The sequence below is a fragment of the Monodelphis domestica genome, chromosome 1, assembly GCF_027887165.1.
Source record: "Monodelphis domestica isolate mMonDom1 chromosome 1, mMonDom1.pri, whole genome shotgun sequence".
Taxonomy (NCBI): domain Eukaryota; kingdom Metazoa; phylum Chordata; class Mammalia; order Didelphimorphia; family Didelphidae; genus Monodelphis; species Monodelphis domestica.
This window is the reverse complement of record NC_077227.1, coordinates 645,336,953-645,360,916: the sequence shown is the minus strand read 5'-3', so window position 1 is coordinate 645,360,916 and position 23,964 is coordinate 645,336,953. Positions and strand designations below refer to the sequence as shown.

Sequence of the window (23,964 nt, the reverse complement as noted above, 5' to 3'; positions counted from 1 at the left end):
TATTAACCATGTTTGCCTGAATGTCTTTATCTGCAAAATGAGCTGGAGAAGGAAATGGTAAATCACTTCAGTATCTTTGTCAAAAACAAACAAAAAAGGGACCACGAGGAGTTGGACATGACTGGAAAATGACTAAACAACAACAAAATATACAAAAGATGTTATAAATAAAGGTAAAATTGATAAGAATTGGCAACAGCTTGGATTGGAGAGTAGCGAATTAAAGAATAAGAAGTAGGATCTTGAAATCCTGAATGACTGGGAGGATATTGGTACCATTAATCATAACAGGGAAGTTAGGGAAAGAGGTGGGTTATGAAGGAAAGATTATGAGTACAGTTTGGGACATATAGAGTTGAAATATTTAAAGAACATCTAGTTAAGAATGTCTAATAGGTAGTTGTTGATGTGAGATTGTAGATCAGGAAAGAATTTAGTAGATCTGAAAATCATCTCTGTAGAAATGAAAGCTGAATCCACTGAAGTTGATGAGATCATAAAAAGAATTATGTAGAATAGTAGAGAAGAAGATGAGAAGAGGGTCTAAAAGAGAGCACTGGGGAACAACCATCATTAACAAGAATAATTGGGACAAGGATCTAGACAAAGAAACTAAGGAAGGAGCAGTGAGATTGGAGGAAAGCCAAGAGATAAATGCCACAAAAACCTAGAGAGGACAAAGTATCTAGGAGAAGACAGTGATTGACACTGTCAAAGACTCCATGGAGTCAAGGAGGATGAGGACTAAAGAAAAAAACAATGAACTTGATGATTAGAGATCACTGATTAATTCAAAGAAAGTAGTTTCAATTGAATGATGATGTTTAGAAACCAAACTGTAAAGAATTTAAGAAAAAACTCATGAGAGGAAGTAATGGCATGAAGTTAAGCCATGAAAGAGAAGAGATAAAAGGGATGAATGGTTTGAGTAAGAGTGTTATAAAGATGAAGGAGATGGAGATATGCTTTTTTGTTGGGTTTTTTTGTTGTTGTTTTTGTTCCTCTGGACATAGATATTTGAGCTGACGGCAACACCTGATCAGGATTCTGATTTCCAGATTCTGATGGTCCAAATACAAGGGTCAGAGACTTTAGTCCCTGCACCTAAAACAGAAAGTAAGGGAAGGAAGAGAACAAGTACTAATATCTTAATTACTGTGTGCTAGGCTCTGTGTTAAGCACCTTTACAAATATTATCTCACTTGATCCTTACAATTCTGTGAGGTAAATACTATTATTATCCCCATTTTACAGTAAAGGAAACTGAGGCAAATAGAGGTTAACAAAGTTGCTCAGGATTACACAGCTAATAAGTTTGTAAGGCTGGACTTGAACTAGAGTCTTCCTAATTCCAGGTCCTATGATATAACCACTGTACCACCACATATTTCTAGAAAAACAAAACAACAGAGAATAGGAAAGAAAAAACAAATAGAACAAGGACAGAAACCTATTTTGGGGTTCCCTGTGGCCTCATATGGGAAGAAATCTCAAGTTTCTTCCTCATATATCATAGTTTCTAAGTAGATAACATCTTCCAAATGTAGCTAAGTAAGAGAGAAAGTTGTTTCATACTCAAAAAAACAATGGCAGTTGTGACACATTGTCTATGAAAAAGTTTCCTTCAAATTATGTGGTTGGGTAACCAGAACTATTACAGAATTTCCTCTTGTGTTCCAGTCTCTCATGGCACATAATATCTAAAAAGAAAGTTGATAAAAGTTTCCCATAAAATTATAATTTTACAAATTTCAGAAATAGATAATATATAAATACTTAAGAGTTGTTTGAGATGCGGATATAGGGAATACAAGAAACAAGTCTAATGTATTATATTTTGTTCTGGACAAAAGGCAAATCTACAAATCTGAGAAATTTCCAAGCTCCTTTAAAGTCAAAAAAGTTAGAAAATCCAAATTAAAGTATAATTATTTTCATATGCTTTAAAAAATATATAATTAATATATTTGAGCAAAGAAACCTGAAAGTTGGATGGCCAAGGGACCAATTTAAGTCATTGGTGATAGAATACAGAAATTTTGTTCAAGTAGAAAATATCTAAAATATTGCAGAATTAGAGCATAAATTTAGACTATAATATATTTTCTACACATTATTAGAATAAATTAGTTATTATATGTTAATATGTATTAGTGTTTATAAATTAAATTGGGAGGCAACATGGTATAGTTGATAGAACTTGATCCTTATATTTAGGAAATCCTAAATTTCAAGTATAGGAAATTTCAGTTCTGCCTCAGACATCCTAGCAAGGTGACCCTGGGCCTAATAATAATCTTTCAGTGCTCCAGGTTAACTCTCCCAAGTCATAATTTACTGAACAATTACTGCTACACATCAGTGGATGAAAATGTCATCAAAGGAAATTCTACCCATAGTGATGCAATCATAAGCCTGGGCCAAAAAATAAATTATAATATAGATCACAAAGCCTGAAATATAGTTGTGATAGAAGCTTTCTGTTATCCAAACATCTGCTAGAATTTTTTTCCTTCTGCTAATCATAGCCTAGACTTAATGATAATTCCATCTTTCAAAAGGTTGAGAAACCAAAATGAAATTCAATTTTGAGTCTGATTCTTCCTTTCCAGAGTGGAAATGATGGGAATCTAAAATAGAAATGACCACTCTCTCCTAGAGTTTGTTACACAGATGAGGAAATTTCTCTTTCTTTTCCCAGTACCTAATACAGTACTAGTATGTAAGTCTAACATACACACTGGAAAGAGAGCTTTTCAAGATATGTGGGAAGAGAGTTTTTTCAAGAAAGTCAGAAGGATGGTAGGGCCTCATGAACAAAATTTTTTAGGGAAAGTCAGTACAAGAGGAAATGGAAAATTCTCAAGAATTAAATTCTGAAGACTTAAAGGAAAATGATCCCAACAAAGAGGTAAAAAATGTGAATTGTTTAAAGAGACCAATGTGAATATACTTTCAATTTTCAAAAGATATATATAAAAGATATAAATGAGTACCAATAACGAAGAATGAATATAGGAACATGGGACAACCTGAAAAAGCATAATGTAATGTAAATTATAGTAGAGTGCCAAATTAGTGGGTCAGGCAAAGGAAGCTAAGAACAAAATGGTTTGTTGTTTTTAAGCTATAGTAGGAGGGGGAGGGATAAGCAAAAACTAGACCACTGCTTAGTGTAGGTCAAAAGGAGGTGGGAAAAAAAGAGAAAAACAGAAAGAAATCAGAGTTGACCTATTTTTACTTTTGCCATTGTCTTTTCTAGCAAGGAGAATGATCTTTGGATTGAAAATAACAGAACAAAAATGGCTGACAGGTAGTTGATACCCATTATAAATAAGGGAATAGTAAAAGAACTCTAGCAGCATTTGATGAATTCAAACCACCTGATCTATATGAAATGCATCCTCTGACCCTAAAAGGATTGACATAAATCATGGAAGAACCATCATGAAGGATATTTCAAAGGACTAGAAAAGGACAAAAAAAGATCCAGATTAAAAAAGAAAAGAAAGATACCTTTGAATATGAAAATTAAAAGTCATCAAGCACAGCTTCAATTTCTGGGGGAAATTCTAGTATAAGTCATTTAAGAGATAATCAATGAACATCCAAAAACATAAATAGTGATTAATCAAGTATGATTTCATCAAGAAAAGGCCATATAGGATGTTTCATAACAGATCTATCAATGCCTTTTTGGACAGAAAAATGCTAGAGATAAGTTTACCTAAATTTTAGCAAAACATTGGATAAAGTATCTCATTATTTTTGTGGAATGGATGGAGAAATGTAGAGTAGATAAGAGAATTAAATAGATTTAGAACCCATTGAATGATCAGAAAAAAAAAGAGTAGTAATTATTGGTTGTCAGCTTGGTGGGAGGTCTCTAATATAATGCTTTAGGCATCTGTTCTTGATCCTATGCAGTTTTAACATTTTTATCAATTACTTGGAGCAGGGCAAAGAGGCCATGTGCATCAAATTTTCAGATGACACTAGTAAGAGATAGCTAATATCTTGGATGACAAAAATCAGCTTCTAAAAAGATCTTGATTGGAGGTGCAGGCATTGGGCACCTATAAAAAATGAGGACCTGTGCATATCATTCCCCTCCCACAGCAATGTCAGGTTAACTTTTTGATTAGCTCCCTAAAATGAATCACTTCCTACCACCCAGACACCCATCAGGAAACATCAAAATTCTCTGAGAAAGTGGTCCTTGTTTCAAGTTCTCCAAGTGCTTTCTGCCTCTTCTTCTTGTCCTGTGCTTTCAGTTTCCTGGCTCTCAAGCCCCTGTTTGGTTTTGACCCTCTGTCTTGTTCTGACCAATAGCATATGTGTTTGTCCCAACTCCAGATTGTCCATCTGGCTCCAGACCAGTGGCTTCCTATTACTTCCCATCTTCTCTCTGTGACCAGTCATTACCCACAGGCCTGGTACTGACAATATGTACCCCAAACTGTTAGCTGCTATAGGTGATGCAAAAACAACAGGCTGCAATTTCCTAGAGGGCAGGGTCTATGGCTCTGAATATTCAGAGCAGTGACAAGCATGATGAGTGCTCTTAATAAACGTTGCATTAGTATAACAAAGAGTCATGAAGAGGAAGCTAAAATGGATTTCCAGAAAGGCTACATATCCCAACAACTGCTCACTGCAACAATACTGACACCCAAACGAAAAGTGAAATTAGTTTTTAAAGCCAGTTAGTTATCCAACTGTCTTTGGCTCTATAGGTCAGATACAGACAACTGACCTTCACATTAGATCCAAATGAAGTCTCTAGTCTAGTGGTCACTTTTGAGTTGCAAAAACACAATCTGGGAGTGCTAGAAAATACGCATCCCTCTCTTCGGTATGATTTTGGGATTCCCTTGTGCCTCAAAATATATTACTTATAGGAATCTTAACAGCAACTTTCCTCCTATTTTTTTTTCTCTTATTTTCCCCCCTTTGCCTGATTTGTTCTTTTCCTTTCTATCACTAACCCTAATCAATACAGGAGGTCAACTTGAAAGAATGGACAGTCTCAGAGCCACATACATTTAAACCACTTTAATGCAAATATTGATTGAAGGCACATAGACAGGCTGGGACTGCTTTTTTTTTTTTAAATGGACATGTTTTCCCTGGGTTTGCACTTCATGTGATAAAATAGATCACCATAGATCAGGGACTCAACTGTCTCCCTCAGCACAAGGATGAATACGCAAATTAACAAATTCAAAAGATAGGCCAGTCATAATGCCAAGCTCTGCTGGGAAACCAAGATGCTGTCTGCATCCAAAGCAGGTACTTCACCAGTCTGTTGGGCCATATTTTCATAACTGTTTTCACTTCTGCCTTCACACTTCCTAGTAGAGCTGTTTTTGCAAACAAGGTGGGCTTGCCAGGATGGGTGTTGCACCTCCAGTCACTGGGAGTAGTTGTGCAGCAACAATGCCTACTACACTGAGACACTTAATTCCCATGTACACAAGATTATCAAAGCGTTTTATTAGAAAGCCACTGTCTGTGGCTTATATTTAGCAACAGTGTGCTAGTCCGAGCTGAAATCCAAAAGGAGAGATCAAGGGAGGGAAGGAATTCTAAGGACCGCTTTGAAATTCAACACTAAAAAGATCTGACATTCTTCTATCTGTGGGCATTTTTAGGCTGGACTGCGATGGGGTGGGAGGGGGGAGAAAAGAAAACCTGTGTGTACAGAGAAAGCTAGCCTGGCACATGGCCAAGACAGGAAGTCTATCTAAGCTGGGGAGTGTTTGAAAGCAAGCGAATACGGAAATAGGGAGGGGAGAAAAAAAAATGAACCAGTTGCTCCCGTGTTGGACTTTTTTACCTCTTTTCTCTTTTTTCTTAGCCAACCAAAGTCCCAGATTATGGAGAGAAGAAGGATGTTTATTTTCTGGGTCTGGTTTTCTAAAGTAAGGGATCAGGGAGGCAGGTAACTTGGGTGAGAGCAGACTTGGCATCAACCACCAGAAAAATGCTAGATCCTATCCCTCTGCTTCTTCCGCTTGGGCCAAGCCAAACCAAAGGTTCCCTCAGTAGAAGAATGATTGTCCTCACAAAGAGCGGCTGAGGTGTGCTGCTAGCCTAGGGTTCCCAGTAGGCTGCTCCGCCTTCGGGCCCGAGATAACCCGAGGTGAGGGGGAGACTAGATGGGACACAGCCAGGGAGGGAAGCACATGGCTCTTGTTCCCCAGCAGATGACAGAAGGAAGCCCTTGACCTTGGCAGGGCAGGAGCGCTGGAGGGGGGAGATGGGAGGTGAGGGGGTGGGGATGGGAAAGGGGAGAGGGGAGAAGAATGAGATTAAGAATTTCTTGCCATAATATATTCGGGTAAAAATGGGGCTGTCATCTTGAGCTACAAGTTAGAAAGTTATTACTTTTAATATGCCACTACCTTAGGCCTATACTGTTATGTAAAAGAAAAATAACCTTGTGTGACAGTTTAACATTGATCGATGTGCCTGCCAAATGCAAAGAGATAAATAAGCAGGTGATGAATAAACAGCACTTCAAGTAAAGACATTACGCGGCATGCATAAAACGGCGCCAGGCACCTAGGAGCTGTGGGTGGCCGAAGGTTAGCCATTTCATGCCCACTCAGTAAAGCAGACTTAATCGCTTCCAATATTTTCTGTTAAAAAGCACGCTTAATGAGCCAATTTCACAAGCCCAGAGAAACTGATTATTATCTCTGAGTTCCAGCAGAGTTGGTTGTTTTCCAAGAGCCAGTTTTTTTTTTCCTTGACGGGATAAAAACCTTTTTTTTAAAAAGAGAGAGAGTGAGAGAGAACAGAAGAGAGAGAGAGCAAGAGAGAGCAAAAAGAGGGAGAGAGAGTGAGGGAGAGAGAGGAAGCTTGAAAAGAGAGGGCAAAGGGAAAAAGGCCCACCATAGGGAAGGTTGGCAGTAGATGGCAGTGTTACTCTGCAGTCCAGATTTCATTAGCAAGAGGGGCTAAGCTGATGGCTGGTTTGTAAGATGGGACTTTAAATACAGCTGAAAGCAAATGCCTGAAGGTTCTGTGTCCTTCCTGGGCTGGGCCCACAACTTTTCACACCTTCCTCCTCTCCAAACATGGCAATAAACCCGAACATGGAGAGATGGAGAGATGGAAAAAGAGAGAAAGAGCCAGATAGACAGACACAGACAGAGACAGAGACAGACAGAGACAGCACTAGAGGGGGTAGGAACTGTATATGGCATTAAAGTCTACACTGGATTCTATACTATCCTGTAGGGCTTTATCTCTTCACTGGGATTCAGTCCTGTCTCCTGGAAGGAAATGAGGCCCTGGAGGAGTTTGTAATCTCTGGCATCTTTCCTGGACAAAGCCTAGGTATACAGAAAGAGTTCAGCAGATGCTCTTTTGGTGAATGATCTATACTGGTGATTTCCCAGCCTTTAAAAAACCCAGGGGTAGGTAGGCACCTGCCAGAGAAGGCTTGCTTCTCTTCTGACCTGGCCCATTCTCATTAGGAGGCACTTATTTCTGGAGCTTTTTGAAGCAGAGGCTAGGGAAAGGGAATCTTCCCTAAGCCCAGAACCTACTTGAGGAAAAGGTTGGGGGGGGTTGGAGGTTTGGGGGGTGGGAGACACTTCTCTGAAGGGCATGATTATGTGCCTTCCTCCAGCTGCACAGCAACACTGTGAAAGCCACAAAAACACAGGGTTATTGTCACCAGCAGCAGTTACTCAATCGCCACTTACCAAAGAAACCCCAGCAACTAGACCTCAGCATATAATTAACTCAGATATAAAAAAAAAAAAAATCAAATTGAAGTGAACTGTTTATTGGGCTCTAAATCGAGAGGCAAGTTAATTATTTATTATGAATATTCATAGAAAACTTGTACATTTTCCAAACTTGGCCTTCAATTACTAATCAGTTAGCTAAATAACCAATGTGGATTTCTTCATGGGATGAATTGTTTAGATCTACCAGAGACCTTTAAAACAGGTTATGAAAAAATTCTCTCACCAAAGGGATGCTATACCAAATTTTCTGTCATTATTAGGTCTGTCAATGAGCAGGAAGGAACAGTACTTTTCTATAGAAAGGAATAGAGGAATAAAGATTAAATGGGCGAAATAATATGTACACTAGTCACCTACCTCCCCATTGTGAAACTCAAAGGAGATCATGTTTAAAAAGCATTTTGTGACTATAAAGTGTATAAATGTAAACTATAATTATTAATAGATTATCCTTCACAATATGATACAAAAGACTGATAGCTTGAAGTCAGCTTGTCATGAAAATTTGCATTTTGATACCTTTTAAACAACAAGGATTAACCTCTAAAGCTGAAACTTTTGAGTATTGGACAACAAGTATAAAAGAATTAGTATATGTTTGGGGGCACAGGGGAGAGGAAGGAGTAAGGAATCTGGATGTAGCATCAGGGCTACCTCAGCACTGGAGGCCAAATGTGATCCTCCTGTGTTCTCTGAATGAATGATTCAGTCATTGGAGATTGTGAAGTAAAAGACTCAGGGGAAATGAAACACCTTTGCTGGACTTAATCCCCTTGTTGAGAGATAAATACAGTTATAATTGGGTGAGAACTGTTAAGAATTGAATTAGAAAGTGTTTCAATGTATAATTTTGATTTATTTATGTTAGCAATATTTATGCTTTGTATATATATTATGCATGGACAAATTGGTTGGCAGATTGGTGGGAACTCTCTGCATAGGATTATTCATTAGGGACCTAAGTAGCAGAATGGTTAGAACAGTGGATGTGGAGTCAGGAAGATCTAATTTTGCATGCTGCCTCAGACCGTTAGTTGTGTGTCCTAGGCAAGTCACTTAATCTCTGAGCCTTGATTTCCTCTTCTATGAAAGAGTTAACAGTGCTTACCTTACAAAGTTGTTGAAGATTAAATGAGATTATATTTGTAAAGATCTTTACAAACATTTTAAAGTGTTAATTAAATGCTAGCTATTTACTATTATTATTATGTTTCTTAGTCCCTGGGAACCCTAAAAAGAGTGTTCTATCTTTAGTCAACAAATTTGGTTCTAGTCTTGACTTTCCCGCCAAGTTATTCCATGACCTTAGACAAATAATTTCCCTCTAAAATGAGGGAGATGAGATGAGATGATCCCCAAGGTCCTACTATTATTTTAATTTTTTTCCCTCTCCTTTTGTCTGTTTCTCATTAAAAAAAAAAAAACAGACTAGGGCTCAAGAACAATTTGACTCGTCAGAGTAAAGGAAAATTGGAAATATGAGAAACTTTTCAAATCAGACACAAATCAAGTCTATATTCAGCTATGAAGAAATTCAGTGCTGGAAAACAGGATACAGAAGGATCCAGGGAAGGCATCTTCCAAGACGCACTTAGTAAGAATTGAGGGCACTTCACAGCTTTTTCTAATGAAACTATGATCTGCTGCTTGATCGGAAGAGTAAAATCATTTCAGGTAGATGGAAAAGAGAAACATGGTACAAGAAGATGGAAAATATCAACTCTCTTTCTGGTCTCTTCCACAATACTTTCAAAATCCTTCTCAGAACCTGATTTCCTTCTCTCCCCCCATCAATTCTAACAACCCAATATCCCATTCCTCAGTCAAGATTTCTATATGTTATTGAGGCAAGGGTGTCTTGATGCTTAGGTGATGCTCTCTCACTTTTCAATCTCAAAAATGTATTTGTAAAAAGAAAAAAATTTAACTGGAGTCCATAAGAAGGATTTGTTGGAAATGAATTTCAAAGACTTTGGTAGAATGTCAGGGGAAATACTTTTGGACCAGCAGAGTCTAGTGTCAGTTTACAAACATTGTGCATGAGTATCTGCTTGTTCTTACTCTACATAAAGCTAATCTAAGCAAGATAACAAGTCAAAGAAATGCCTGAGATGGACAAATTCAGATACTGGAAATGGCTACTGAAGGCTGAATATTAGAAAGCTATAAAAACGCAAGTAATTTACAGTCTGCTCTTAAAACCATCTGTGTTACTGAGCTATCCCTCTTTGTTTCCTCATGGCTTCATGAGCCACAATTTGTAGGCAGGTCAGATTTATGCAGCAAGAACTGAGGGCTGAGATACTTGTCTTTTCTAAAAGAAGAAGCTTACCTAGATTGTCTTTCTTTGCCTGTACCCAACTGTACTACTTCCAGCACTGTATTTATGGTTGTTGGGTTGGTTGGTTGGTTTGCATTTCTTGTTAAAGTCCCATCAACTATTTGATAGGGTTCTTCATAGGAAAAGTCATCCATTGATACTGATGCCCTTTCTAAAGCTTGAGCGTATTAAAAAGTTCAGATGTGATCAGGATATAAAAGTCACTTGTAAAATATGAAAGCACACAGATTTCTAGGTATGATTAAAATCCTTGCCTTCTGCTTAACAATAACTTAAATGTGTGTTGTTTTAAGTTAGCTGAATCTATAGAAAAGACTAATGAAAGATGCTCTATTCCCTTCTGTGTAGTCTAGCCTATAACATCTCAGGGTTTCTGGTATCCACGACTGACCCCAAAGAACTTACTAAGAAAGTGAGTCTTGGCAATTTTAATGTAATACAACTTTTGGTTTTCTTCAATATGAAAATTGGAAATTATTGAAAATAATGCCTTATTTTTTACGTTCTCAAATTTCTGTCATATTTTTCTCTAGTTTTATGTCAGCCGAATTAATTTTTTACCACCTGCAAAGAGCTGCAAGGGGCAGGCTTCCCCTTCTTTTTAGATTATTTTGAGTTGTCCCCTCTTTAATAAAATACCAATCCAACACTTATGGGGTCATTTGTATGAGACATTCATCCTTTTCCTAGATGTTTAAATAATGAAAGAGGGTCACAAACCTGCAGTTCATTCCACTACAGGTAGTGAACAATTGCAATTGCTGTGGGCCCAAGAAAGGCAAGAGCAACATTTTTACTCTAGATAGAACGCTTTATTTAAACCAAATCTAAATAATCATTTAAGATAGACATTTCTGTCCTCCTGACTGTCATACACCTTTACTTTTACTTCCCATGTGCTTGAATTACTTCTAGATGTCAAAAAGAGAAATTGTGAGATCAGAAAATCAGAAAAAAGAAAAAAACAACTTCTGAAACCTTAAAAATGCAAAGATTATAATCATTGCATTAAAATAATGCATTAAAACAGTGCTAGCAAAATCATTAGTTGACTCTGTAAGCATTTATTAACTGCCTACTATGTGTCAGGTACTGTTCTAAATACTAGATGATACCAACAAAAAGCAGAAACAGTCCCTTCCTTCAAAAAGCTCACAGTCTAATAAAGGAGATGCAAACAGCTATGTAAAAACAGTATTTGTGCAGGACAATTTGGAAGGCACAAAGTTTCCCCTTAAGTTAAACCCAAATTTAAACTTGAGAGGCTTCCTGCAGTAGGTGGCATTTTAGCTGAGATTTGAAGAAAGCCATGGAAGCCAGGTGAGGAAGGAGGGACTCCTAACTAAGCATGGGGGTCAGCCAATGACAATGCATAGAGTCAGAAGATGAGTTGTCTTGTGGAAGAATGAGTCAGGGTTTCCACAGCCATACTGAAATAGATAGGAGAAGGGCAAAGTAAGACTGGAAAGAGAAGAGGGGTTGGTTTGTTGGACTTTAAAAATCAAACAAAAGACTTTATATTGGATTCTGAAGACAACAGGGAGCCACTGGAGTTTGTTGAATAGGGGAAAGACATTAGTGATATTAAACCAAATAGAACCAAAATTGAAAAATGTGTATATGCATAGATCAATGAGACAAATGCCTAGTGAACTACCATGAGCAGAAGAAAGCTATGCTTACTTTTCTGGTAAATGGAAAAATGGTATTGGTCACTGCTACTTTTTTTCAAGGTTAAAAATTATTTGCAAGAGACTCTGAAACTAGTTTAAATAAACTCCCTGGCTTTGATAAGAAGACACTGACGTTCAATAACCTATTGTTCTCAATGAGGTCAGTTCTGGGGTATAGGGTTCAAAAAGGACAGAAACTAAAAACCACATAATAAAGATCAAAATGTTCCTATAAATGTGAAAGAGGAGAAATAAGCAATACAGTTCAAGTTTTCACCATTGGTCAATATTTTATTTACATGAATAAAAAAGAAAGAGGATAAAGTATATGAGTACTACTGTGCACAAAGATCACATGATATAGTTGCAAAAGCATCAGTCTTAGAGTAAAAAATGCTAGATTGGAATATCGGTTTTCATACCACAGCATCTGTGTGATGATGGACCAGTCACCTTACTTCTGTCAGGCTCAGTTTCCTTATATGTGAAGTGGGATACTGCTACTTTTTCCATAAAGTCGTGGCAAGAAATGCCTGTTGCAAAATGGAATGTACTATACACGTGTGGGCTATTATTGTTATGAAAAGCTTGGCCATTATGCAAAAAGCATATAACTGGCACATTTACAAAAGAAAACTTCAGGATTGAGCCAGAATGAGCAAATCTCAGATCATGAAGCAACACAGAATTGATTTTGCTACTTGTACTACTGAAATGAAGGGACTTCCTTGAAATTTCTAAAATAAAAGATATGTAAATTCCTCCACATTATTAAAACAATTACTCACAATATTTTATTTATAAAGTGAAGGTAGCAGATGCTGTTGTTTTCACCACCTTCTTTTCCAGGCAAATGGAAGGATCATTGGTATCAAGGGCAAGCAAACTGATTGGTCAAGAAGTGCCCTTGATAGTTTGGTTAAAGACTATAATTAAAGAGTAATCCACATTCAAGTATAATGATAATCAAGATAATAATATCTTAGCTAATATATTTTGAAAGCAAAAAGCAACAACAGTACTACCAATATGAAATTAAGCTTTCATAACATGTTAATATAAAAATATTATTACTCTTTGTCATGCCTGCTTGCCTGGGTGTAAGCCAGAGGATTTCCATGTGTAAATAGGATCATATGTGCATTTCAGAAGAGGTCAAAGGCAGACATTTTTACAGAATAAAACAAAATGGTGCAAATTCAGCCTAGGAATGAAATAAAACCATGATTTCTTCCCAAATCTTATCATTTCCTCTTGTTTTCTTGCTGTCATTCAGTTAATAACTTGGTACAATGGAAAGGTACTTGGTCTGGTATTAGAGGATCTAGGTTCAAATTCTACCTCTCCTGTCTGCTCTCAGTGCAATTCTTGGTAAGTCAGTCATTCCACCTTCCTGGGCCTCAATTTCCCTACCTGTCAAACAGAGAAAAAGGTTGGAGTAGAAAGTCTTTTTAGGTGTTTTTTAGATGTTCCTTTTAGATTTTTTTTTCCTGAGGTGTTTTTTTTTCTGTGATATTTGATTTATTTTGAGAACCTGTGATAATAAATGAAATCTCAGTGAAGAGATTTTTACCCTTGTAGAGGAAGAGAAGAATGTAAGAGATAGTGGATGACTCATTCTAAGGAATTCAATAGAGGGACTTATTAGTTGATGGTGCTCTTATGGGCTCATTTGGGAGGGGGACAGGTGGAAGAAACAATAATCTCTTTGCTCCCTCTCCATCCTCTCTAAAATTTCTCTTGACACCATATTGGATCCAAACTACAATGGGAAAACCAGAAAACTGAGGGAATCAAACCTAGGCAACCAGAATTTTGGCTTCCTTTGCCAAAAAATTATAGAAAGAATAGGGAAATATAATCCCATATATGGGAAAACTTAACTAAACCAAAAGGGCAGAAAGGTCCATTGTTCTTCCATCTCTATGATTAAAGAAGTCAGAATTCTGCCAATGCCTAAGCTATTTGTTGGTTTTAATTAAGGTGAATAGGACAGAGAATTGGTTCCACAAAAAATATATAAATTAGGCCAGTTTTGCATTTGATTTGAAAAGACCTTCCCCGCCATTCTACTATCTACAGTAGTAGTTTCCAGCTATTCCCCACTCACAGAACAGCATCCTAATCAGACTCTCTCCACTAATTCAATCAACAAGCATTCATTAATTGCCCCCTCTGGGTCAGGCACTGGGCTGGGGCTACACATAAAAAGACAAAAAGCAAATAAATGACCACCCACCCTGATAAAAAAACATTTATTTTTTGTCTGTTCCACCCTTTTAGATTCATGGTTTTTGTGTTCCAACTTAACAGATAACTAATTCATCTTATAGATATCTGTGAATACGTGCAAACTCCCATTTCTCTAGTCTCAGAAATCTCTTTTCTCACTACAGCCTTGTGTAGCACCTCTCCTTAGCTCTATTTTACAGAGAAGGGAACTGGGATTCAGAAAGGCAATGATCCAACAGGGTTAGGAATCCCACACTGCTATCCTACCTCCACACTCAATGGGAGTTTTTCTCCATCAGCCCAGCTTACAATAATGCCTGACCTTGAAATGGCACCTTATAATTTATATGACCTTGCGAAGCGTGGTAGAAAAGACATGAGTCAGAACGCCTTGGGTTTGACCTCTGCCTCTGCCACTCACAATGTATTCTAAGAATCAATGGAAGTCTTCAAAGTGTAAACCTTAAAGGCACATGTAAAAGGCATCTGGTATCTCTGATACCTGTGTTCAAATCTGGACTCAGCTACTTCTTGCCAGTGTGAGCCTGGATAAGTCACTTAACCTCTGATTGCCTAGCCCTTCCCACACATCTGTCTTAGAAATGATACTGTGGAAAGTGATTATTTAATATGTACCCCTTTTGGACCCCCAAAACAACCTTTTGATTTTAAATCAACAAAATCCTGGGCTGAACCTCTGGATTGTATCTCTCTGAGGCCATGGGTGGAATCCTCCCTCCTGTTGTCTATCATGCAAGGAGACTGGTAGATGTATTGTGCAACCATTCTAAAAGCCCTGTGGTTACTCTTGGCATCTGGATGATCTGTCTCATGTCCAAACTGCTGTCTAAGTCTGTTGATCAAAGAGTATCAGGAAAGGGATTTCCCGAAGAGCATAAACTGGCAGAGGAATTGAACTCTTCCCTTGGTACCACAGACTAGAAGAGGGCTCATGGTCTGACTCTGGCCAGCTCAATGGCCAGATTATGGAAGAGTCTGCTAAAAGAGCTAGCTGCCCACACCTGCCTTGTGCTCCCCTCTTTCTTCTTCTAGCCTGCTTTTTGTTTTTTATCAATAATCATAAAATTAAGATGCCATCTCCAGAGAATTTTAAGCAATATTAAGACAAAAGGCATTTTTTTAAAGGAAAGAAAAAAATTAGTCCAGACCCTCTTTTTCCCCTTTATGTAATAGTACTCATTATATGATGCTGAATCTCCTGAGATACTATCTTAACTGACAAGAATAACTCCACTGGTGAACAGTAGAGTCAATGGGGGACAAGAAAGGTTTATATGCAGGTATGCATTCTACTGTTTCATAAACGTACAGTTTCTAAATTAAGCTCATCACTTTAAGCACAATTTAAAATTTTACTTTTAACTCTTTGGAATGGCAATCCTCCTATGCTGCCATGAATTTTTCCTTTCCAATTAAACAGAATATACCAAACATGATTTACCCTTTCTTGATTCAACATAATCATCATCATTATGTATACCAGTTACTATATAGTGTTGTATGGTTATATCCTCAGGGGCTACTGAGATGCATAAAACTTTTTTGTACACATACTGAATAGCTCCAATATGCTATGGTTTTTGAAATTTATATACTATTCCCTAATTTTTCAGATACTTCCCTTTTTTAATTGTCATCTACTTCTTGTCTGTTTTCCTTCTCCATTTAATCCTTCTACCTTTCATCCATCTCTTACATTCTCTAGTATAACTTTCTCTACTATAACTTTCTTCTAATGTTGCTATGGGCAGAAATTGTTGTTTCACATTTGTTACAACTATTTAAAATAAGAGTAAATTTGCAAAGTTTGAGGGGCTTTGGGCTGTCATAAGGAAAGTACATAAAATTTAGATGTTATATCCATTACATTTCTTTTGAGTGCTCAAAAAAAGTCTTTGAGGCTTATTTCTAGGGTTTTATCTATGTTCCATAGGGTTGAAGTCACTGAATAAATGACCTCTGAATAAGTACATACATATGTAAATATGTATATACATGTACATACACACAAGCACAAATCAGCTACATCAGCTATCCCTTGAGCCTTTTTCATGAGGGCTAAAGATTGATTTAAAAAAAAAAAGATTGAAGAAGTCGAGAATACCATAGTGCTCCAAGGGTTTCGTTCACACTATACAGCACTGAGTCAGCATCAGAATGGAATGGTGTCCTATCTCATTACAATATGTGACTTAGACAAATGGCCCAGGATCGTGTTTGTGGAATTATTTTCTCGATAAGAAACAGGTTCACCCACCCCTATATCTCTCCCATTTAGCCTTTAAACCCACCCACATGCCAGTGTGCCAATACTTTGTATCCCTAATTCACACAGAAGCCACTTAATCAAGATTGGTTGTTGATGATGAGGATGAGCTGTTTTCAGCCTGCCAGAAACTCCAGTGACACAAGGATATACATAAGTGTCCCCCACCAAAAATAATTTCTACCCCTTATGAAACATGTTTGCATTAAATCTTAACTACCTGGCAAGAGGCTGCTAGCTTTTCTCCTTCAGGTAGTGTTTTATTATCGTGGAGATAAAATATATCTGAAATTTATCCACTTGCCACTCATAGTATGAAGGCAACAATGAGCTCTTTGTCTAAATAGGCCTTGTAGTTCATTGGAGAATGGTTTTCTTTGATGTGTTAAATCCCTAAGAATCAAAATAGTGGAGTTTTCCACTAGGAGTAACTCAGTTCAATTTCTAAACATATTTTTCCTGAAAGGAGCAATTACAAATGAATTGAAAGCCTTGGCTTGAAATATTAGAAGTTATAACATCCAAACTAAAGGCTAAAATAAAAACATCATATTTAACAGGAGAGGTGGCCTGTAAAAGCCACATATTTGAAAAAGTATTTAGAATGGAATTAAGCAGCTGAAAAATACAATTTGCTCCCTGCTACATCAGTATTCCCATTCATGCATTAGGATCACGGAAATGGAATTATTGAGTGCCCTAGTCATTTAGTGATAAGTGGTGGCAGAACCCAATGGTTTTCCAATTCCAAGCCCACATAATGCATACAGGAGATAATTCAGTGTCTCTTGCAAAAAAAAAAAAAAACTGATGAGAAGATATTTTCACTTCACAGAAAAGCCCATGTGTTTATGTAGTCTGTGCCTCACAGAGCAGCTAGTAAACATCAGCTTGAGTACCTGCGGGTAAATTCACCAATTAAAATTAAATAACAACATGTTAGTTTCACTGTATCCAACCTCTTAACTCACTTTGAGGTAGAGGTCTGTAATACCTGGGAAGCTCTTACTATTACGAACTGGCATTTGTTACCTGTGTGTCCTTTTGGAAAGTAGAAATGGACTTCCTTGTATACCTGCAAAAGAAACCGTGCCTTTCTCAGCTAATGAAACATTCTGAAGGACTAGGAGAAAATAAGCGTATACGATCCTAAATACTTCAAACGGGGAGGCATTTTAGGCTACTGAAAATACCTTAGTGGTTTCCTTTGAAGAGAGGGACGGTGCTTTGCCAACTGGTCTATCACACAAACTAGGCAAGAGAGGTCTGCCTGTAATCCTTTATCTTTCCGTACATTCTCATTTGCAAAACAGCCAAGGATTTCCAAGAAAGACCTTCTACAGGAAAATATGTTCATCTGGAATGACGATCATTTTTCAAAGAATTCTCATTGTTAAAGAGAAACTTTTAGGAATCAGGTGCTACACAGGAGGGCAATGAGTCTGTGGCTTCTCATTCCTGGTATCATGTAGCAATTTCCACAGAAGCCCCATTCTGTAGTGGAATATGCTAGGGTGATAACCCAGTGAGACCAAAAGAGACCCGGTACTCAGAAATGTTGCAGTGAGTCACTTAATGGCAGCCAGACCCTGGAGTCAATACCTCTCAAAGAAAGAAGTCTGCAGAAGGAATATTCTTGAGGCCTGCACCAAAACAATGAATTAAAGAAGTCCCCAATGTATTTTCCCAATTTAAATTAAATTGCAATTGGTTTCAGATCCAACTGCAACGTAGACACGATAAAATATGACTAGCAAGGCTCACTTTGGGACAAAGGTTGGTTTGAAAATCATAATTACATTTCCACTATCACTATTTTCTTAAGTGTTCATAGATTTATTATCCTTTTCCTGAATAACCTATGGCTGATTTGCAACTTCGTTGGTAATTTCTAAGGAGGCACTAGCAATTTCTTACATCTTCAGTAATGCCTGAAATGGACATTTTTTATATTAATGATCTCACCAGGAGAAAAAGTGTACTGTGAATGCAGGATGGCCATATGGAAAAGACAATGAAGTTTAGTAATTAAAACTGAAAAGGGAAAGAACTGTGCAGTAATTAGAACACTGATTAATCAGCTGATAATTTTATCTTGATTAATGCTGCTGATTTTCCTCTTCTTATTGACCTAGGAAAGGTAGGTTTAGACCAATTAAATATAAATTATTCCCTTTTTTCACATTCTAGGCAGATTTGAGTGTTCTAAGTCATACTACATTTAAGATGAGCTGTTGAATTGCTTTTACTAAATTGGGCAGCTCCACAAAAGATGGAATAAGGTTTATGTTCCAAACACCCTGATGCTTTTATCTAAGTCTGAATTGTACAGAATAAATTTCACTATTATCTGGGGAATATTAAAATTAGAGTAAATTGTGATAGAAAAAAATAAAGGAATTTCCTCTGCTAAAACTCCAACAGCATAAAGAATGAAGAATTCATTCATTTTTATCATATCTAAGATATGGAGCATAATACAAAACTGAAGTTTGGGAACACTAAGATTAATCATATTTTCATCTGCAAGACTTCACACATAATTCCAAAAATATGGTATTTAAAAGCAATAAGTTGTTCTGGTATTAAACCAAATCCATCACCTACTCTAAGATAATCAGTGTCAGTTTTTTAAAAAACAAAATGAAGAAATGCCTCATTTTATATTCAATACTTTAGAAGAAGAACTAGGGAATCCTAGAAAATGAAGAAAGGCAGTAATGGATAAATTCTGGCCTTAGAATCAGGGAGACATGGGTTCAAATTTAGCATCTAATGCACAGAGTGTACCTGAGCAAGTAAATTAACCTCTCAATGTCCCAGGCAATTCTAATCCATGTCAATTTACACTGCTAGCATTTTCTCACCAAGACTTGTCAAACAATGAAATCAAAGGTCCTGGTTGTTTTGCTTTATTTTTTAATCTATGGTAAAAAAGAGGTAAAGAGGGACAGGGAAAGAAAAGGAAATGAAAAGTTGAAATTTTACTTATAGAATAGTAAAATTGGTTTACATCATCCATGTTTGTCACACTCTCAGTATCAGTTGTGGAGTCCGGAGACCTGGAATTCCCCTTTTGGTACCGACTACCTGTGTGGTCTTGAACAAGATACTTATAACCTCTGGTCTTCATTGTTCTCAGCAGTAAAATTAGGAGTATGGACCAAGAGACTTCTGAGCTCACTTATAGCTTTGAAACTGATCTATGATCCTTTGAGAAGATTGATAATTTTAATTGCTGAACATATTTCCAAAGTAGACTAGAAAGAGCACTTCCCTCACCTAAGGAAAAAAATGCAAAATGATGTTGAGGTTCTCTTTCTGGTTCCATCATCAATCAATTTTGTGACCTTGACAAACTGCTTAATGCCTCTGAGACTCAGTTTTCTCATCTCTGAGATGAAATGTTTGGTTGTTTGTGAACTAAAATGTTAAAGTATAAAACAGAAAAATTACAGGTAGAATTTTATAACCTAGGGTATTAACGTGAATAATCTGGAATGCTAGAACAGGAAAAGACATCAGAGACACTCTTAGTCAACTCATTAATTTTTTTTTTAACTCTTACTTTCCATCTTAGAATCAAGACTGTGTATTGGTTGCAGGGCAGAAGCCTGGTAAAGACTAGTCAATGGGGTTTAAGTGACTTGCCCAGGGTCACACAGCTATGAAGTATCTGAGGTCAGATCCAAGAGCTCCCATCTCTAGGCTTGGCTCTCAATCCACTGAGCCACACAGCTGCCCCTACAACTCATTCATTTTACAAATGACATAGTGAACTTTTCATAGGCATAGACTTATGTAATAAACTGTTTTCAAAAATAAAGTGTTTGATCAAAACAACCTAGAATTCCTTATGATCATATTCACTTAAAACAATAGACTAAAAAATAAACACTTCCAAATATGTTTGCATTTTCTTTCTTTATAAAATCCAGTGCTTTTATAACATTAGTTATTCATTAAATAGAAAAAATTATCAAATCATAAAAAGTTCTAAATATTCTTTCAAATCAATTCAACTTAACAAATAATTGTTAATTAATAATGTGCATGGCATTATGGTAGAAAGAGGATAGAATAAGAAAAACCAAATAATTATTGCCTTCAGGGAGTTTACATTATATCAGGATTTGGGTAAACACTATTCGTACAATCATTCATTTCTCCATTTTCAAAGAGAACCAATGACACTTGGATTGATGTCTTGAATCCTGGGTAAATTGGATTTAAATGAAGCAGAATTGGGCAGAATCATCAGACTCATTGTCTTTTCCAGAAGCATCAAAAGTCTAGTGGCAAACCTTTCTGGAAGGCAATTTGGAATTATGCCCAAAGAGCTTTAAATGACTGTCTGCCCTTTCATCTAGCCCTACCACTGCTGGGTTTGTATCCCAGAGAGATCATAAGGAAAAAGACTTGTACAAAAATATCCATAGTGGCACTCTTTGTGGTGGCAAAATATTGGAAAATGAGGGGATGCCCTTCAATTGGGAAATGGCTGAACAAATTGTGGTCTATGTTGGTGATGGAATACTATTGTGCTAAAAGGAATGATGAACTGGAGGAATCCCATGTGAACTGGAAAGACCTCCAGGAATTGATGCAGAGTGAAAGGAGCAGAACCAGGAGAACATTGTACACAGAGACTGATACATTGTGGTACAATTGATTGTAATGGACTTCTCTACTAGCTGCAATGCAATGATCCAGTACAATTCTGAGGGACTTATGAGAAAAAACACCATCCACATTCAAAGGAAGAACTGTAGGGAGTAGAAACACAGAAGAAAAACAATTGCTTGATCACATGGATCAATGGGGATATGATTGGGGATTTAGACTCTAAATGATCACCTTAGGGCAAATAATAATATTGAAATAGGTCTTGATCAATGACACATGTAAAACCCAATGGAATTGCTCATGGGCTACAGGAGGGGGGAGGGAGGAAAGGAGAGAAAGAACATGAATCATGTAACCATGGAAAAAATATTCTAAATTAATTAAATATATATTTTTTAAGTCTAGTGGCAAGACAAAAGCCAGGTAGGCCAGTGGATGACTTGGCATCGTCCATGTCTGACCAAGGCTTCAGCTGCTATCATGGCCATTGAAATAAATTGTTCCAGATCAACCCCTTCCACCAGAGGAAATCTTCAAGGGCCTGGGGTAGACACCCCTCTCAACTACTGACAAGTTGGAAGCCTCCTGGTTACCCTCCATCTGGTTTAGCCCATCTGCTGAAAAGGTTTCCTGGGATGTGGCTGCTGTTCATACTTCAGGTTCTTAGAGTCACAGGTGAAAGTTAAGGGATAAGCAGACACCAAAAGTGGATGAGCAGCCCTGAGGAGGACCAGTGCTCACAACAGAGGGTCCTAATCCCTCATATACCCCATAAAGATATGTAAATACTACGAATATAAAATGAGACAGGCTATCATAGTAGATAAAGAGTTGAACTCAAAGTCAGAAAGACTCTGGCATATATATACACACACACACACACTAATTGTATAATTAATTGTCCTCTCAATAACCCAGTCAACTCTCCGAGATGATAAATCACAAGAAAGATGCCAGTTTTCATGGTAGGAGTTTCTCCACATTGTGGTGCCTACACCAGTGACACCTCATAAAAAGTTAAAAAATAAAATAACCAATGGAAAAGTGTGTGTGTGTGTGTGTGTGTGTACACATGTTGAGAAATGGAAATGGAATCAGAAAAGGTTTTTTGTATAAGCTAACACGTGGGCTGGGCCTTAATGGAAACCAGAGATAGAAGGGAGAAAGAAGAACATTACAAGCACAGAGATACAGAAGCAGGAGGTGAAATGTCATAGACAGGTGGTAGCAAGAGGTCCAATTTGGCTAGACTTAAGTAATTTAGGGGAAATATATGAAATCAATGTGGAAAGACTGGCTGTAGCCAGATTGTGATAGTGCTTACATGCCCAACAGAAGAGTCTGAGATATATACTAGCAGACCTAAAGAGTCACTGAAACTTCTTGAGCAAGAGTGGAATGGTCAGATTTGTACTTTGGGTACGCCATTTTGGCTACTGAGTAGAGAAAGTATTAGAAAAGGCGGAGACCTGTTACAAGAGTAGGGCAAGGGGTAATGAGAGTTACAATGAGAGAGTTACAAGACCTAGCCAGGGGTATTGAGAGCCTGAATGATGCTAGTAAGAAGAGTGAGTATAAAGAATAGGACTTCTGGGAAAGACATCATTGAGGTAGACAAAATGGATTTAGCAACTAACTAAATGTATGCAGTACAAAAGAAAGTTGAGAACGGTTCCAAGTTTGAGAACCAACATGACTAGAATAATTATGGTGTCCTTGATAGAAACTTGATGGAAACATCTGATGAAGAGTGAGTTTAAGGGGAAAATAAGCACTGAATATATAGTGAGAAAGTGAAGGCAGTGAGTGTGGACAACCCATCCTAGCACTCCAGCAGAAGATGGAGGATAATTAAGGAAATGCCTAGATTTTGGTAATGTTTTAGAATTTTTTGTTTTATTTTTAGGTTATGGAAGATCCTAAGAAGGTTCATGGGGCAATTGGGAAGAAGCTAGTAGAAAATAAAGCTTTTTCATTATTTAGAATTTATTATATATCAAACATTCTGCTAAGCAACAGAGACAGAAAAAAAATCAAAAAGAGTTCCTGCCCTTGGTCAAGGGGCTCACATTCTTAGCATCGAAGACACACATTGGAGAGTGAACCATAGCAATGGGGCTTCCTCCTTTCTCAGTCACTGGAACAAATGAGATAATGGGAGGGAAGATATCAAGAGACTCCCATTCTAGACAATTGGGATGTGAGAGAATCCTATCCTCAATAAAACAGTAAGCAGAGTGATCTGCTGAGATGTGGTCTTGAGGAGAAAGAGAGTACTTTTGAGTTGAATGACAAATGGGCTGGACAGTGATGAGAGTCCACTGGAGGCTAACTTTATGATGCTATACTAATTTACAGTATGACTTCTATAATATAAAATATATCATTTATAATGAAGCTAGTATCCATGGCCCCTTTCTCTTTTCTTTCAGTTTTATCTCTCTCGCTGTTCTCCTCGGTTCAGCACAGCGACCATTACTATACAGAGGACTCCTAGATCTATATAGAGAACCAAGGGTCTCTCCTGAGCTCCAAACCCGTGCATCTCACAGGTGGAAGCAGCTTGTAGTGGGGTGGATAGAGTGCTGGGCCTGGAGTCAGGAAGACCTGAGTTCAAATCAAACAAACACTTACTAGCTATGTGACCCTGACTATGTCACTTATCTCAAGCAAAGTTACTGTTGGCTTCAGTTTCCTAAATTATAAAATGGCAACATCTAATATGCATATATTATTATATTAATATACACATTATATTATAATGTATCTAATGAACACCTACCTCTTAGAATTGGTCTGAGATTATTCGATGGGGATATGATTGGGGATATAGTTTATAAATGATCACTCTAGTGCAAATATCAATAATATGGAAATAGGTCTTGATCAATGACACATGTAAAATCCAATGGAATTGTGTGTTGGCTATGGGAGGTGGGGTGGGAGGAGGGGAGGGAAAGAACATGAATCATGTAACCATGGGAAAATATTCTAAATTAATTAAATAAAATTTTTCAAACAAACAACAAAACAAGAATT

General features: G+C 37.3%; 1 long non-coding RNA gene across 2 annotated transcripts in view; it reads right to left on the bottom strand.

The window, feature by feature from the left end:
• The window catches only part of LOC103101945 (uncharacterized), a 73,730-nt gene that overhangs the window by 27,421 nt on the left and 22,345 nt on the right, over nucleotides 1–23,964 (bottom strand). Inside the window, exon 4 of one of the 2 annotated variants that reach the window (XR_008915635.1) lies at nucleotides 12,045–13,193. The exons of the other annotated variant lie outside the window; for it this stretch is intronic. This is a non-coding gene — a long non-coding RNA (uncharacterized LOC103101945). Of the gene's footprint in view, nucleotides 1–12,044; nucleotides 13,194–23,964 lie in introns of those variants that run through there. 2 annotated transcript variants of the gene reach the window in all.